General features: G+C 49.0%; 2 protein-coding genes across 2 annotated transcripts in view; both read right to left on the reverse strand.

The window, feature by feature from the left end:
• The window catches only part of LOC149875529 (uncharacterized), a 433,980-nt gene that overhangs the window by 320,906 nt on the left and 100,020 nt on the right, over nt 1-13,054 (reverse strand). The gene's annotated exons all lie outside the window — the stretch shown is intronic.
• LOC149875538 (uncharacterized) overlaps nt 1-13,054 on the reverse strand; it is a 246,051-nt gene that overhangs the window by 50,619 nt on the left and 182,378 nt on the right. The gene's annotated exons all lie outside the window — the stretch shown is intronic.

Genomic DNA, 13,054 nt, shown 5'->3' on the forward strand with positions numbered 1-13,054 from the left:
TGGAAGAGGGGCTAGCTGATAGCCCCTACAAGCTGGATCAGAGCTTAGCAATCCCAGCATGGGTGCCAGCGTGTGGCACGTTATGGCACTTTGCTTGGCACGTGTGCCTCAAGTCTGACAGTGGGGAAGGGGCTATGTCAGTACCGCCACAGCAAGGACAGGGTATATCTTGGCTCCTGTACCATCTGTCCCTGGCACCCCAATATCTTACAAGCTGAGGTTGTGGATGTGGCGGGCCAGTAGGGGGCGCTCCTGCGTTGAGCCGCCCACCTCCCTGCACCCGACCACCTTCCAGGCTCCCAATGCCTCCCTAGGGGCGCCTTATATCCAGCCAACCCCCTTCCTGGAGCACACTCACTAACCTGGGGGTAACGTAGCCACCACCACCCCGAGAAGGGACTCTCTTGACCCTGTGTCCTCGGGGAAACACAGGCCTAAAGTCCTTGACCCAGTACAGGCACTTGGGGCACTTCCCCAAGTCAGGGGCAAAAATGGAAGTCTCCATTAGTACTCAGACCTCAGGGGTGTCTTAGGCATAATTTAGACCCACTCCTCAAAAAGTCTCCCACACCAGTCAAAAAGGAGAACTTTATTGGTTACAGGGGTAGGGTGAAAATAGGGTACAAGATTGAGCAATATCCTAGAAATCCTAAAGAGCAAACAGTGTGGCTGAGGCAGCCTTTTGATCACGCCTCTGAGTTACTGCCAGCTAAATATCTTATCAGATCTCAAGTAGCTCACTCACAAGCATCTTCCAAAGGTAGGTGAAGATTCCCTCTGGAGGCAGGCCATTTCTAGCTCGTGAGTTTTGGGGGAGAGAGCCAGTTTCAGATGGTAAAGCTCCTCTGAGTCCCCTGCATGGCTGCTGCCCCCTCCTCCTGGGCAGTCTTAATTTATATAGCGCCTGTGACCTCATTCACTGGTCCAGTGTGGGCCAGCTCAGCTTGGCTGTCGGCCAACCAATTTGAAATACATCACTAGATGCTGGGCAGACTCCAGCCCACCAGGTAGAAGCCCCTCACCCAGGTACCTGATACCAGTCCCGTAGGCAGAGGGAGCAGGTTCCCCCTCCCTCAGGACTGTAGTCAGCTCAGGTTACCTAAAGAGATAGGATAAGGGTGTGTCTCCTCTGCTGGGCCCATCCTAATCACATTATCACAGCACAGAGATTTTGGGGAGAAACCAAGGTGGCTTCCTGCCACACTGGGTTTAGGACTCTTGTGTCTGCATCCATATGCATGAAAAGTTCCCCCCCTCCCCACAGCTCACTTTCTCTAAGAGTGGGGCATCGTTATGCAAGGCACAAGGTTTGCCTCTCGCCTCAAAATCAATATATGAAAAATCACATCAAAATCAATATATCCAACATATGTACAAATATCAAAATATATCCAATATAATCAAAACTGCATAAAGATCAGTATAATCTGGAAAAATGTCAACCAAAACAATTGTTGCCTCTTGCATTGTTCCTGGACCATATCCATAGCATCCCTCTCCCACCAGTACATATGACATGTTCATCAAATGAAGTGTGAAAAAGTCTGTCACACTGAAACCTTCTGCCCCAGCCTCATGGTCCTCCCCTGGTGCGCTCCAGCCCCCAAAATCCACAGGCTATCCTGAGGTAAGGATGTAAATGGAAAACCCTCCTGGGCTGCTCTCAGGAAATAAATCCCTCTCCTCTCCCAGGGAGTGCACACTGCAGGAACTGGAGGTGGAGATGGGATCTGGGGACTGGCGAGTGAACTAGCATCTGCTTCCATTAAGCCCTCCAGCCCCAGTCAGTGCACTGTGGGCAGGCCCAAACTTTAGCAGGAGTTACCCACCGGAGACCTGCAGCTCCTCCAGAGCCTCTTCAGAGGAGACACCAGCCTGGAAGAAGCAGGTGTACTGCCCGTGGTCGGAGGGGCGCACCCCGTGTATTCTCAGGGAGACGCTCCCAGAGGTGATGTTGTCCTTCAAGAGCTGACTCGTCCCAACATAGTCCTGCATCTGCTCTCCAAGCTGATCCTGCCTGTCAGAGTACAGGTGCATGTATGGAGAGAACCGGGACCGGACACATCGCACCTCCATGCTCTTCGCACTCGTCGCAGGGGACAGGCAGCAAGGAAGGACCACGACTTCTCCCACAGAGGCAACAACTGGCCGGTCCAGTCCAATCACGCTGAACTGGGCTGGGGAAGAGTGCTAGACCAGAGGGAAATGAAACTGCAAAGAAGCCATGAACTCTGTGAATGCAGCTTCAACGGCAGCATAACATAAAGGAGGACATAGGCAAACATGCACACAGAGCAGCCTGGCTGGAGCAGGCAGAGGATGTGGCGGTCCAGTAGCGGGTGCTCCTGCATTGAGCCGCCCACCTCCCTGCGCCCGCCCACCTTCCAGGTTCTGAAAGCCTCCCTAGGGGAGCCTTATGCTCAGCTGACCCCTCTCCTGGAGCACACTCGCTAGTCTGGGGGTAACTTCGCCCCCACCACCCTGTTAGAAATATTATTAAAAATGCATTATCAATAAGTCTTGTTAAAACAGTGCAGCTGTCAGCCCTCCCTAATGGTGAGAGAACTGGGAGAGCTACTGAGAGCTCTTTGTATTAAGGTATCACTCTCTCTTTGTTTTGCAAAGTTACTATCTCTTTGTTACAGTAAAGCATATACTCCTCAGCTTTTCTCATGCAGATAAGAGTAAATTGCAATTCTAGCCTTGAAGCAAGGAAAATTTAAACTTTTGTAACCTCAGATACTTTCTACCCATGCGCAATGAATTAATCCATATAAGCCTATCCGCCCGGCATACTTAAGTAGTTAATTATAATACACATGCGACGTATGATTCGACGTATTCACATACATGTTTGTATGAATCGGAAATGAGTTGTAAAAGTTCCTCCTTCTGCACACATGGTCAGGAGAGAGGGGATAAAGCCAGCTGGGCAGCTTCCCTCGGGGGCAGCAGAGTGTTTGATCTTTTGTCTCTCTCTCTGACCCTATTTGCAAATATATACCTTTTGTGTTGCTAATAGAGTGTGTCTGTGGCTGAAGGTTTTTTTCGCCTCCCGAGAAACGAACCGCGATTTTTACATCAATAATTGGCGCCCAACGTGGGGCTTCTCGAGGACTACCCCGGAATTCAGTGACGGAGCGCCTCCGGTACCAGGGGAAGTGCGCACCGAGCCGACTTTGGACTCGCCCCTGGAATTTGAAGTGTAAGTCAGAATATCCGGGAAGTTAAAGGAAGTATCCCATGTAAATTCTGAGTTTCTGGAGAGGCAGACACACTTTGGAATTTGGATCGAGATCTCTGGGGTATCTGAGTGAGTATACAAATTCCCTTTGCCCAATCTGGTGTACGGATCTAAACAAAGGATGTGTAAGTTTGCTGAGAAATTCTAGGCTCAGCTCTCATTGTAAATCATCTGTTGTTGAGATCTTTTTGGTATTTGGTGTGCCTTGGGCGCATTTTTGTGGGCAAATGGGTACGAGTCGCTCTCGTGTAGAAAACAATATTGATACCCCTCTAAAAGTCTTATTATGTCATTTTAATAAATTTGCAAAGCCGGCCAATTATGGAATAAAAATGAAAAAAGGTGATTTAACTAAGTGTTGTCAACTCGAGTGGCCAACATTTGGGGTCCACTGGACCCCGAAAGGATCCTTTGTGCTAAAAGAAGTGATAGCTATCCATGAAATTGTTATGCAGAATGGGTATTGGAATCAGTTTCCTTATATTGATTGTTGGTTGTGGGTGGTTCAAAATCAGCCACCTTGGATTAAGAATTACTTAGTAAAGTCTCATGTGATGCTTGTTAAGAAAAAGACTCGGGGGGGGGCGCCTGTACTTCCTGAGTCTAATGAGGGGGGGAATTCTGAATTGGCTGAGTACCGGACCCGCGCTCCGGTTGCCCTGCCGGGTAGCGAAGATGAGTCAGATGCCTCCTCGGGGTCCAGTCCTTCTGCACCACCGCCCCCTCCCTTAGAGAGACCACCACCGACGTACCAATGCATACCTAATGAGTTAGAGTGTGAGCCACAGCCAAGAGCCTCATCTGAATCAGGAAATAAGGGTTATTATTTGCGCAAGCCTGTAGAGTCACAGCCGGTGTTGAACTGTCCTATGCGAGAGGTTGTTGGGGAAGGAGGCACTGCAACTTTTGTCTACACCCCATTTAGCACTTCAGATTTATTTAACTGGAAGAATCAGAGCCCCTCTTTTCGTGAAGACCCTGAAAAGATGAGGGACCTTTTCCGATCTATTGGGCAGGCTCATCGCCCCACTTGGGCTGATGTCCAGATGATGCTCCAGACCCTCCTAACCCCGGAGGAGAGGAGATTAGTGTTGGGGACAGTGGAACGTATTGCGGCAGCTAGAGTTGAGTCAAAAGGTGCTGCTAGTCGTACTCTGCGTGATACCTGCCCTGTAGAGGAGCCAAGATGGGATAATCATACTGCAGAGGGCAGAGAGCTAAGTGCACGGTATCTGGGAATTATAGTGGAAGCAATGGGAAAGGCAGTGCCTCGGATTACCAATCTGTCTAAATTGTATGAGGTGAGACAGGGAAGAGAGGAGGATCCCTCAGCTTTCCTTGGGAGGCTGTATGAGGCGTTTCGCAGGTTTTCGGATCTGGATCCAGAAGCCCCAGATAACCAGCGCATGGTAAATCTTATGTTTATTGGTCAATCTGCTGCTGATATCCGTAAGAAGTTACAGAAAACTGAGGGAGGTGCTGGGAAACCGATTTCAGAGCTGGTGGAAATTGCATATAAGGTGTATGGGAATTGTGAGCAAGTGCAGGAGCGCAAGGAGGATAAAAAGGCTCAGCGACAGATGGCAGCACTAGCAGCTGCTATAACTGGAGGGAACGCTGGAAAGGCTGGGATACAGAAGAGGAAGGGAGAAAGAGTGGGAGCAGATGTTTGTGCTTATTGCAAAGAGAAAGGACACTGGAAGAGGGAATGCCCGAAGTTGAAGGAGAAGAGAGAGGGGGAACCGAGAGGTCACCTCATGCGGGCAGAAGACAAGGGTGAGGATTCAGAATGAAGGGGACAGGGATCTAAGACCACTACCCTTTGGGTTGGAGCCCGAGAAGATGCCATGGTAACCATTAGGGTTGGTGGCAAAAACTTTGAAGCCTTGGTGGATACTGGGGCTACATTTTCAATGATTCCAGGAAACCCCCCCTGTGCAGGAACTAGTGAACAGCATGTACTTGTGGAAGGGATTGAGGGAATGCAAACCCGACTCCCTGTTTGTAAACCACTCCTCACCAAGGTGGGGGACCATTTGCTCGAGCACTCCTTTGTGTATTCTCTAAGTTGCCCGGTTGCACTCCTTGGGCGGGACTTACTCACAAAATTGCAAGCTGAGATCTTTTTCAGAGACGATCAGATGGTGGTCCAGCTACCTGTCAAGCAGAGCTCGAACTATCAGATGGCTCTCCTGGAGGACCGACGCCCTGCAGTAAGTCCAGAAGATCACATGATTGGAGTAGACCCCTCGGTATGGGCTGATGGAACCCCTGCGCGAGCTAAGTTCATCTCCCCGGTAAGGATTGTACTCAAGGATGGGGAGGGGCCCGTTCGGGTAAAGCAGTACCCACTCAGCCGAGCGGCCAGAGCTGGACTCAAGCCGTTAATAGAGAAATACAAGAGGTACGGATGGCTAGTGGAAGGGTCCTCACCCTATAACACCCCCATCCTTGGAGTGCCGAAGGCAGATGGGGTCTCATACAGACTGCTCCAAGACCTACGAGCTGTAAATAAGAAGGTCCTTTCAGATCATCCTGTAGTCCCGAACCCTCACACGATCTTGACACAAGTACCGGGGGAAGCTAAGATATTTTCAGTGCTAGATTTGAAAGATGCTTTCTTCTCTATTCCCCTTCACCGAGAGAGTCAAAAATTGTTTGCTTTTGAATGGGAGGATCCAGATACTTTCCATAAAGCCCAACTCATGTGGACAGTTCTTCCACAAGGATTTATAGCAGCCCCCCATATTTTCGGACTTGCCCTTCTGAAGGACTTGGGGGAATGGAAGGGATCACACCCCGCAGTGACTCTCCTCCAGTATGTGGATGACCTGCTAGTTGCAAGCCCAAACTTCCAGCTCTGCGAGGAAGCCACCAGGTCACTCCTAAACACTCTGGGGAAAAAAGGATATAAAGTCTCTAGAGAGAAAGCCCAAATATGTCAGCCTGAAGTCACATTTTTGGGATATAAGCTCTCAAAAGGAGTCAGAGCCCTGAGTGCAGATCGCATACAGGCAATCCAAGGTCTAACCCCACCTAAGTCACCCAAGGAGCTGCGGGCATTCCTAGGGCTAACTGGGTTCTGTCGACTATGGATACCAGATTACGGTGGGAAGGCTAGACCACTGTATGAATCCCTGACTAAGGAGAGTCTCACTAAATGGAAATGGAATAAAGAAATGCAGCATGCTTTTGATCTGCTGAAGGCAGCATTAACCCAGCCCCCTGCCTTAGCCATCCCAAACAGTAAAAAGCCATATCGACTGTATGTTCATGAGAATCGAGGGGTTGCATCAGGGGTGCTGACACAGCCATCGGGCCTGACCTGGAGACCCGTGGGATATTATTCAAAGGTTCTAGATCCAGTTGCACTCGGGTGGCCAGCCTGTCTTCGGGCTGTGGCAGCCACAGCAGTGGTTGTTGAGGAAGCCCAGAAGATAGTCATGGGTGCGGATATGGAAATACTCACTCCTCAAGGAGTTCCCCAGATCCTAGGGACTGAGGGAGAGAAATTTCTTAACCCCTCCAGACAATCACGGTATGAGATATTTTTGCTCTCTAATCCAGGACTTACTTTCAAACATACTACAGCCTTAAACCCTGCAACCTTGCTGCCAGAGCCAGGGCAACCGACGCATGACTGCCTTGAGGTCCTGAATCAGACCACGCAGGTGCGACCTGATCTTGCTGAGGACCCAATTGAAGACCCAGATGTTGAATACTTTGTGGACGGCTCCAGCTCTGTCATCGATGGGAAAAGACGAACAGGATGTGCAGTGGTAACCTTGGATAAGGTAGTATGGAGGGAGTCATTGCTGAGCTCATGGTCGGCACAGGCCGCGGAACTCACTGCTCTCACCCGAGCATTACAGCTGGGGACAGACCAGCGGGTTAATATATACACTGACTCTCGCTATGCTTTTTCTACAGTCCATGCGCACGGACTATTGTGGAAAGAAAGGGGTTTCATTACGGCCTCTGGGTATATGATTGCTAATGGCCCCCAGATTATCAAGCTACTAGAGGCACTCCACCAGCCTAAAGAGGTAGCAGTCATTCATGTACGGGCCCATGGGAAGGCTGCTGAGAAAAAGCATAAGCTTGGAAATGCAAAGGCTGATGCAGCAGCAAAGGAAGCTGCATTTATTGGGGGAGAAGCGGAAGAGGTATCCAAGCAGGCCATGTCCCATGCCATATGGCCATACGTTCAGGATTTGGTCCCACAGTATTCCCCTGAAGAAGATAAATTTGCACAGAAAGCTTGTGCAGAAAAGAATTCCCAGGGGTGGTGGATAGTACCGGGAGGGAAAGTCATGATACCCAGGCCATTGCTTCGGGAGGTTCTGCAACAGCTCCATGCAAGAACCCATATGGGAGGTTTGGCCATGGGTGATCTAATGATCCGCCAAGCAGTAGCCCCAGGGCTATATGTAGAAGCTCAGCGCATTGCTACCAAGTGCATCACATGCCAGAAAGTAAACCCTCGAAGGAAACACCCTGTGCCAATGGGAGGTAGACCCTGGGCAGCGTATCCTGGACAGGCATGGCAGATTGAATTTGCCGAGCTCCCACGGTCCGGACATCACGGGTTTTTACTTGTCATGGTAGACCAGCTCTCTGGTTGGGTCGAGGCCTGGCCCACCAGGACTGCCACTGCAGTGACAGTATTGAAGTATTTGTTACAGGAGATCATTCCCCGGTATTCCCTGCCTGAGTCCATCGAGTCGGATCAAGGACAACACTTTGTGGGAAAAGTGGTTCAAGAAGTCGCACAAGCTCTCAAGGTTACTTGGAAACTACACACACCATGGAGACCACAGAGTTCAGGACAAGTGGAACGCATGAATAGGACTTTAAAGACTCTGCTCACCAAAATCTGTATTGAAACACGCCTTAAGTGGCCTAAAGCATTGCCGCTAGCTCTTACTTGCATTCGAAACACTCCCCGACGGGGCCTCAAATTGACCCCATATGAAATTATGTTTGGCAAGCCGCCTCGAGTCTTACCTCCTGGGATGCGAGAAAATGTAACTTTTGAATTAGGTAATAGTGAGCTTCATATGTATGTTATTGCCTTGCAGTCTGTCTTGTTTTCTCTTCACAGGTATGCAGCCTCCTTTCAGCGTCTGCCTTTAGATGTACCGGTACATGACTTCTCCCCGGGAGACTGGGTCTTGGTGCAGCGGTGGAAAAAGGAGCCTTTGACTGAGAGGTGGAGTGGCCCTTTCCAGGTACTTCTAACAACCCACACCGCTGTAAAGATTACTGGCCATGATCGTTGGATACACCATACCCGTGTGAAGCGACATCCACGAGCATTAGAGGACATCAACTCCCGAGACAAACTCACTCCGGAAGCTGAGTCGTCTTCGGAACAAGAAGCCAGCAAGTGGAGCTGTGAACCTACTGGTGATCTCCAAGTGCGCCTGAGATGGCTTAATCAAAGCTCAGAAAATTAGACAAGAAAGTAAAAGGGAAAATATGGTGGGAATCTTAATGTGCCTTGTTGTTATCTGCATAATGAAAGGAGCAGAATTGAGCAGCCTTAACCGCTGGCTCACACCCTCGCTTTCCCAAATTGCTCCCCCAGGGACAAATTTGTATGTTGATATGATGGAAAGAATTGCAGGTACTTTTAATCTTACCAACTGCTGGGCCTGTGGGGGGCTCCAAGAGGCCAGAGAACAGTGGCCTTGGAGGGCTTTTCCTTTGGCCCCAAAATGGTTGGTCAGTGACAAGGCGGATGTTAAGAGTACTGGTCAAGAATGGGATGAAAACCGCAGCTAGGATCTTTCCCAAGTGGCATTAGGAGAGTACTGTATTAGCAGTAATAGTACGGGGAGAAGTTTGGGACATAGTCAGTGTACATGGACATTGAAATGGGCCCAAATATACACCAAGTATGCTGATGAATGGAATTCTGCCGTTAGCATCCCAATCTCCCCGCAGATGCAACAGACCAGAAAGACAAGAATAGTACCTTTCGATTCTAACCCTACCAGATGTCAGGCATATGAAAAGGCCTGAGGTGAACGATTTACCTATGTCTATAGTTGGAAATGGGTACACCCGAATGGCACGGTGGCAAAGTTTAATACATATTGGAGTGCCTTAAATGACATAAATGAAATAACCAAGTGCGAGTATAGGGATAAAGATGGCGTATGGAAATGTCAGTTTAAACGGAGTAACTATTACACTGACCCTTTAGGGCAGACGGGCAACAAATACTATCCCCTTCTTTTCCACAGCCGTGACCCCCTAGCCTTGGGAGGGGAAAACAGGGCCCTGAAAGGACATTATTGGATTTGTGGAAGGAAAGCCTATACGGTACTACCACGAGGGTGGACAGGAACCTGCTATGTTGGAGTAATTGTACCATCTTTCTTTTTGTTACCATCTGAGGTCGGAAATAACCTGGGAGTCTCTTTGTATGATGATTGGAAAAGAGCCAAGAGAAATATTGATGTAAGTTTGACACAGGGTGGCTCCCAAAAGTGGAAGGAGGATGAGTGGCCTCCTCAGAGGATTATTGAGTATTATGGACCAGCTACATGGGCTAATGATGGAAGTTGGGGTTACCGGACACCAATTTATATGCTAAATAGAATCATCCGGTTGCAGGCCGTCTTGGAAGTAATTACTAACCGGACTGCCACTGCTCTCGAGTTGCTGGCTTGACAAAGTTCCCAGATGAGGGAAGCCATATACCAAAATCGAATGGATCTAGACTATTTACTCGCAGAGGATGGCGGAGTCTGTGGAAAGTTCAACCTTTCTAATTGTTGCCTCCAAATAGACGACAACGGAAAAGCAGTCTTAGAGATTGCCAAAGAGATTAGGAAAATAGCCCATGTACCAATACAAACGTGGGAACCCACGTGGAGTAAAGACTGGTGGTTTCAATTATTTGGAGGACCCTGGTGGAAAAAAGTAGGATTTGTGCTTTTGTGTGCTCTGACTGGTTTGATTTTTATCCCTTGCCTTATTCCTTGTCTCACTAGATTGATAACCACTACAGTAGAAGGAATGCAGGTCGCAGCAGTTCCTTTGAAAGCACAGACTGTAGCAAAAGTCATGGTCCTCAGAAAAATTCCTCGTAATTATCTTGATATGCCCAAATGAAGTAAAGATCAGAAAGCATCTTGAGGGGGGATATTGTTAGAAATATTATTAAAAATGCATTATCAATAAGTCTTGTTAAAACAGCGCAGCTGTCAGCCCTCCCTGGTGAGAGAACTGGGAGAGCTACTGAGAGCTCTTTGTATTAAGGTATCACTCCCTCTTTGTTTTGCAAAGTTACTATCTCTTTGTTACAGTAAAGCATATACTCCTCAGCTTTTCTCATGCAGATAAGAGTAAATTGCAGTTCTAGCCTTGAAGCTAGGAAAATTCAGACTTTTGTAACCTCAGGTACTGTCTGCCCATGCGTAATGAATTAATACATATAAGCCTATCCGCCCCGCATACTTAAGTAGTTAATTATAATACACATGCGACGCATGATTTGACGTATTCACATACATGTTTGTATGAATCGGAAATGAGTTGTAAAAGTTCCTCCTTCTGCACACGTGGTCAGGAGAGAGGGGATAAAGCCAGCTGGGCAGCTTCCCTCGGGGGCAGCAGAGTGTTTGATCTTTTGTCTCTCTCTCTGACCCTATTTGCAAATATATACCTTTTGTGTTGCTAATAGAGTGTGTCTGTGGCTGAAGGTTTTTTTCGCCTCCCGAGAAACGAACCGCGATTTTTACATAAACCCCGAGAAGGGACTGTCTCAGCCCTGTGTCCTCGGGGAAACACAGGCCTAATAGTCCAACGGGTACTCGACCCGGTACAGGCACTTGGGGCACTTCCCCAAGTCAGGGGGGAAAAAGTAAAGTCTCCCTTAGTCCGCAGACCTAAGGTGTCTCTTAGGAGTAATTTAGACCCACCGCTCAATAAGTCTCCCACACCAGTCAAAAAGGAGAACTTTATTGATTGCAAGGGGTAGGGGAAACTAGGGGACAGGATTGAGCAATATCTTAGAAATTCTCAAGAGCAAACAGTGGGGCTGAGGTAGCCTTTTGATCACGCATCTGTGTTACTGCCAGCTAGATATCTAATCAGAGCTCGAGTAGCTGACTCACAAGCATCTTCCAGAGGCCGGTGAAGTTTCCCCTCAGGACTGCAGCCAGCTCAGGTTAGCTAAAGAGACAGCCTGAGGTGTGAATCCTCTGTGCTGGCCCATCTGATCACGTTGTCACAGGGCAGAGATTTTGGGGAGAAACCAAGGTGGCTTTCTGCCACAGAGGACAACTCAGCCTCCCTCTGCAGCGGGTCAGCTCTCTGGCCCTGGGCCCAGCAGGGACAAAGGAGAGGGGACAGGGCCCTGCACATGCATTGACAGGACGGGCCAGGTATATGTTGGGGGAGGCCCAGGCCTGGGTCTTCCAGCTGCACCTCAGCCCACAGGGTTCAGGGGACAGTCCCAGGCCCTGCCGGCTGGCTACATTTCACTATGCATCCCAGCCGTGAATTCAGTTTCCTGAGTCAGAGACCAGGGAAAGTGGCCCTTGTAAATCCAGGAGAGACAAATGGTTAGCAGCAAAGGCAGACAAAAGGGAGGGCAAGGTGGCACTCTAGGGCATTTATACACAGACCATGAGTCTGCTCCACCATGTTGGAAACCCAGCACGTTGCGGCAGACTTGGTTAATTGAGTCTGCTGGAGCACATAATTAATCTACCTAGAGCTGTATCGGGTGCAGTTGTACAAGTGCTGCAGCATGCATCAGCACTGAGAAAATGGTGGGCGGTGCGGTTTAAACTAAAATTCATTTGATGTGCTTTAGTTCGAAGCGCATTGCCAGCATTTTCTTGGTGCTACGCGCTTTTTATTAGTGTGGACTGCTAATTAAAAACACCCGGCGCTGTAGCTGGCACATGTTTAAAAATGTATCTAGAGACCAACTACCTCACATATATACTCCTGAACAGTAGCTCCTTTGCACCACAGGAATAGCTTCATTATTTTTCCATAGTGAAGAAATTTCATAGATTGCATAGACATTAGGGCTGGAAGAGACTTCGGAAGATCATCGAGTCCAGCCCCCTGCCCAAAGGGCAGGAAGTCAGCTGGGGTCATAGGATCACAGCAAGATAAGCATCCAATTTACTCTTGAAGGTGTTCAATGTAGGTGCTTGAACCACCTCCGCTGGCAGACTGTTCCAACCTTGGGGTCTCGGACAGTAAAGAAATTCTTCCTTATGTCCCGCCTGAAACGGTCTTGCAGGAGTTTGTGACCGTTCGACCTCGTTGTCCCTTGGGGCGCTCTGGTGAACAGACGTTCCCCCAGATCCTGGTGATCACCCCGAGAAACTTATAAGTGGCCATCAGGTCACCCCTGAGCCTGCGCTTTTTCAGGCTAAAGAGTCCCATGGCTCTCAGCCTGTCATCGTAAGATCTGCTTTCCTGACCTCTGATCATGCACGTGGCTCTCCTCTGGACTCTCTCAAGCTTCTCCACATCCTTTTTGAATTGTGGAGCCCAAAACTGGACGCAGGACTCCAGCTGCGGCCTCACCAAGGCCGAGTACAAGGGGAGAATGACGTCCCGGGATTTGCTCGAGAAGCATCTATGGATGCACGCCAGCATTTTGGTCACTTTACTAGCCGCAGCATCGCACTGGAGGCTCATGTTCATCTTGTGGTCAATGATGACCCCCAAGTGTCTTTCTTCAGTAGTGCTAACCAACGTAGCACTGCCGAGCCTATAAGGGTGCTGCAGGTTTTTCCTCCCCAGGTGGAAAACCTTGCATTTTTCGGTGTT

Source organism: Crocodylus siamensis, chromosome 1 (assembly GCF_052110815.1).
Source record: "Crocodylus siamensis isolate JL-2025a chromosome 1, ASM5211081v1, whole genome shotgun sequence".
In the NCBI taxonomy this organism is placed as follows: domain Eukaryota; kingdom Metazoa; phylum Chordata; order Crocodylia; family Crocodylidae; genus Crocodylus; species Crocodylus siamensis.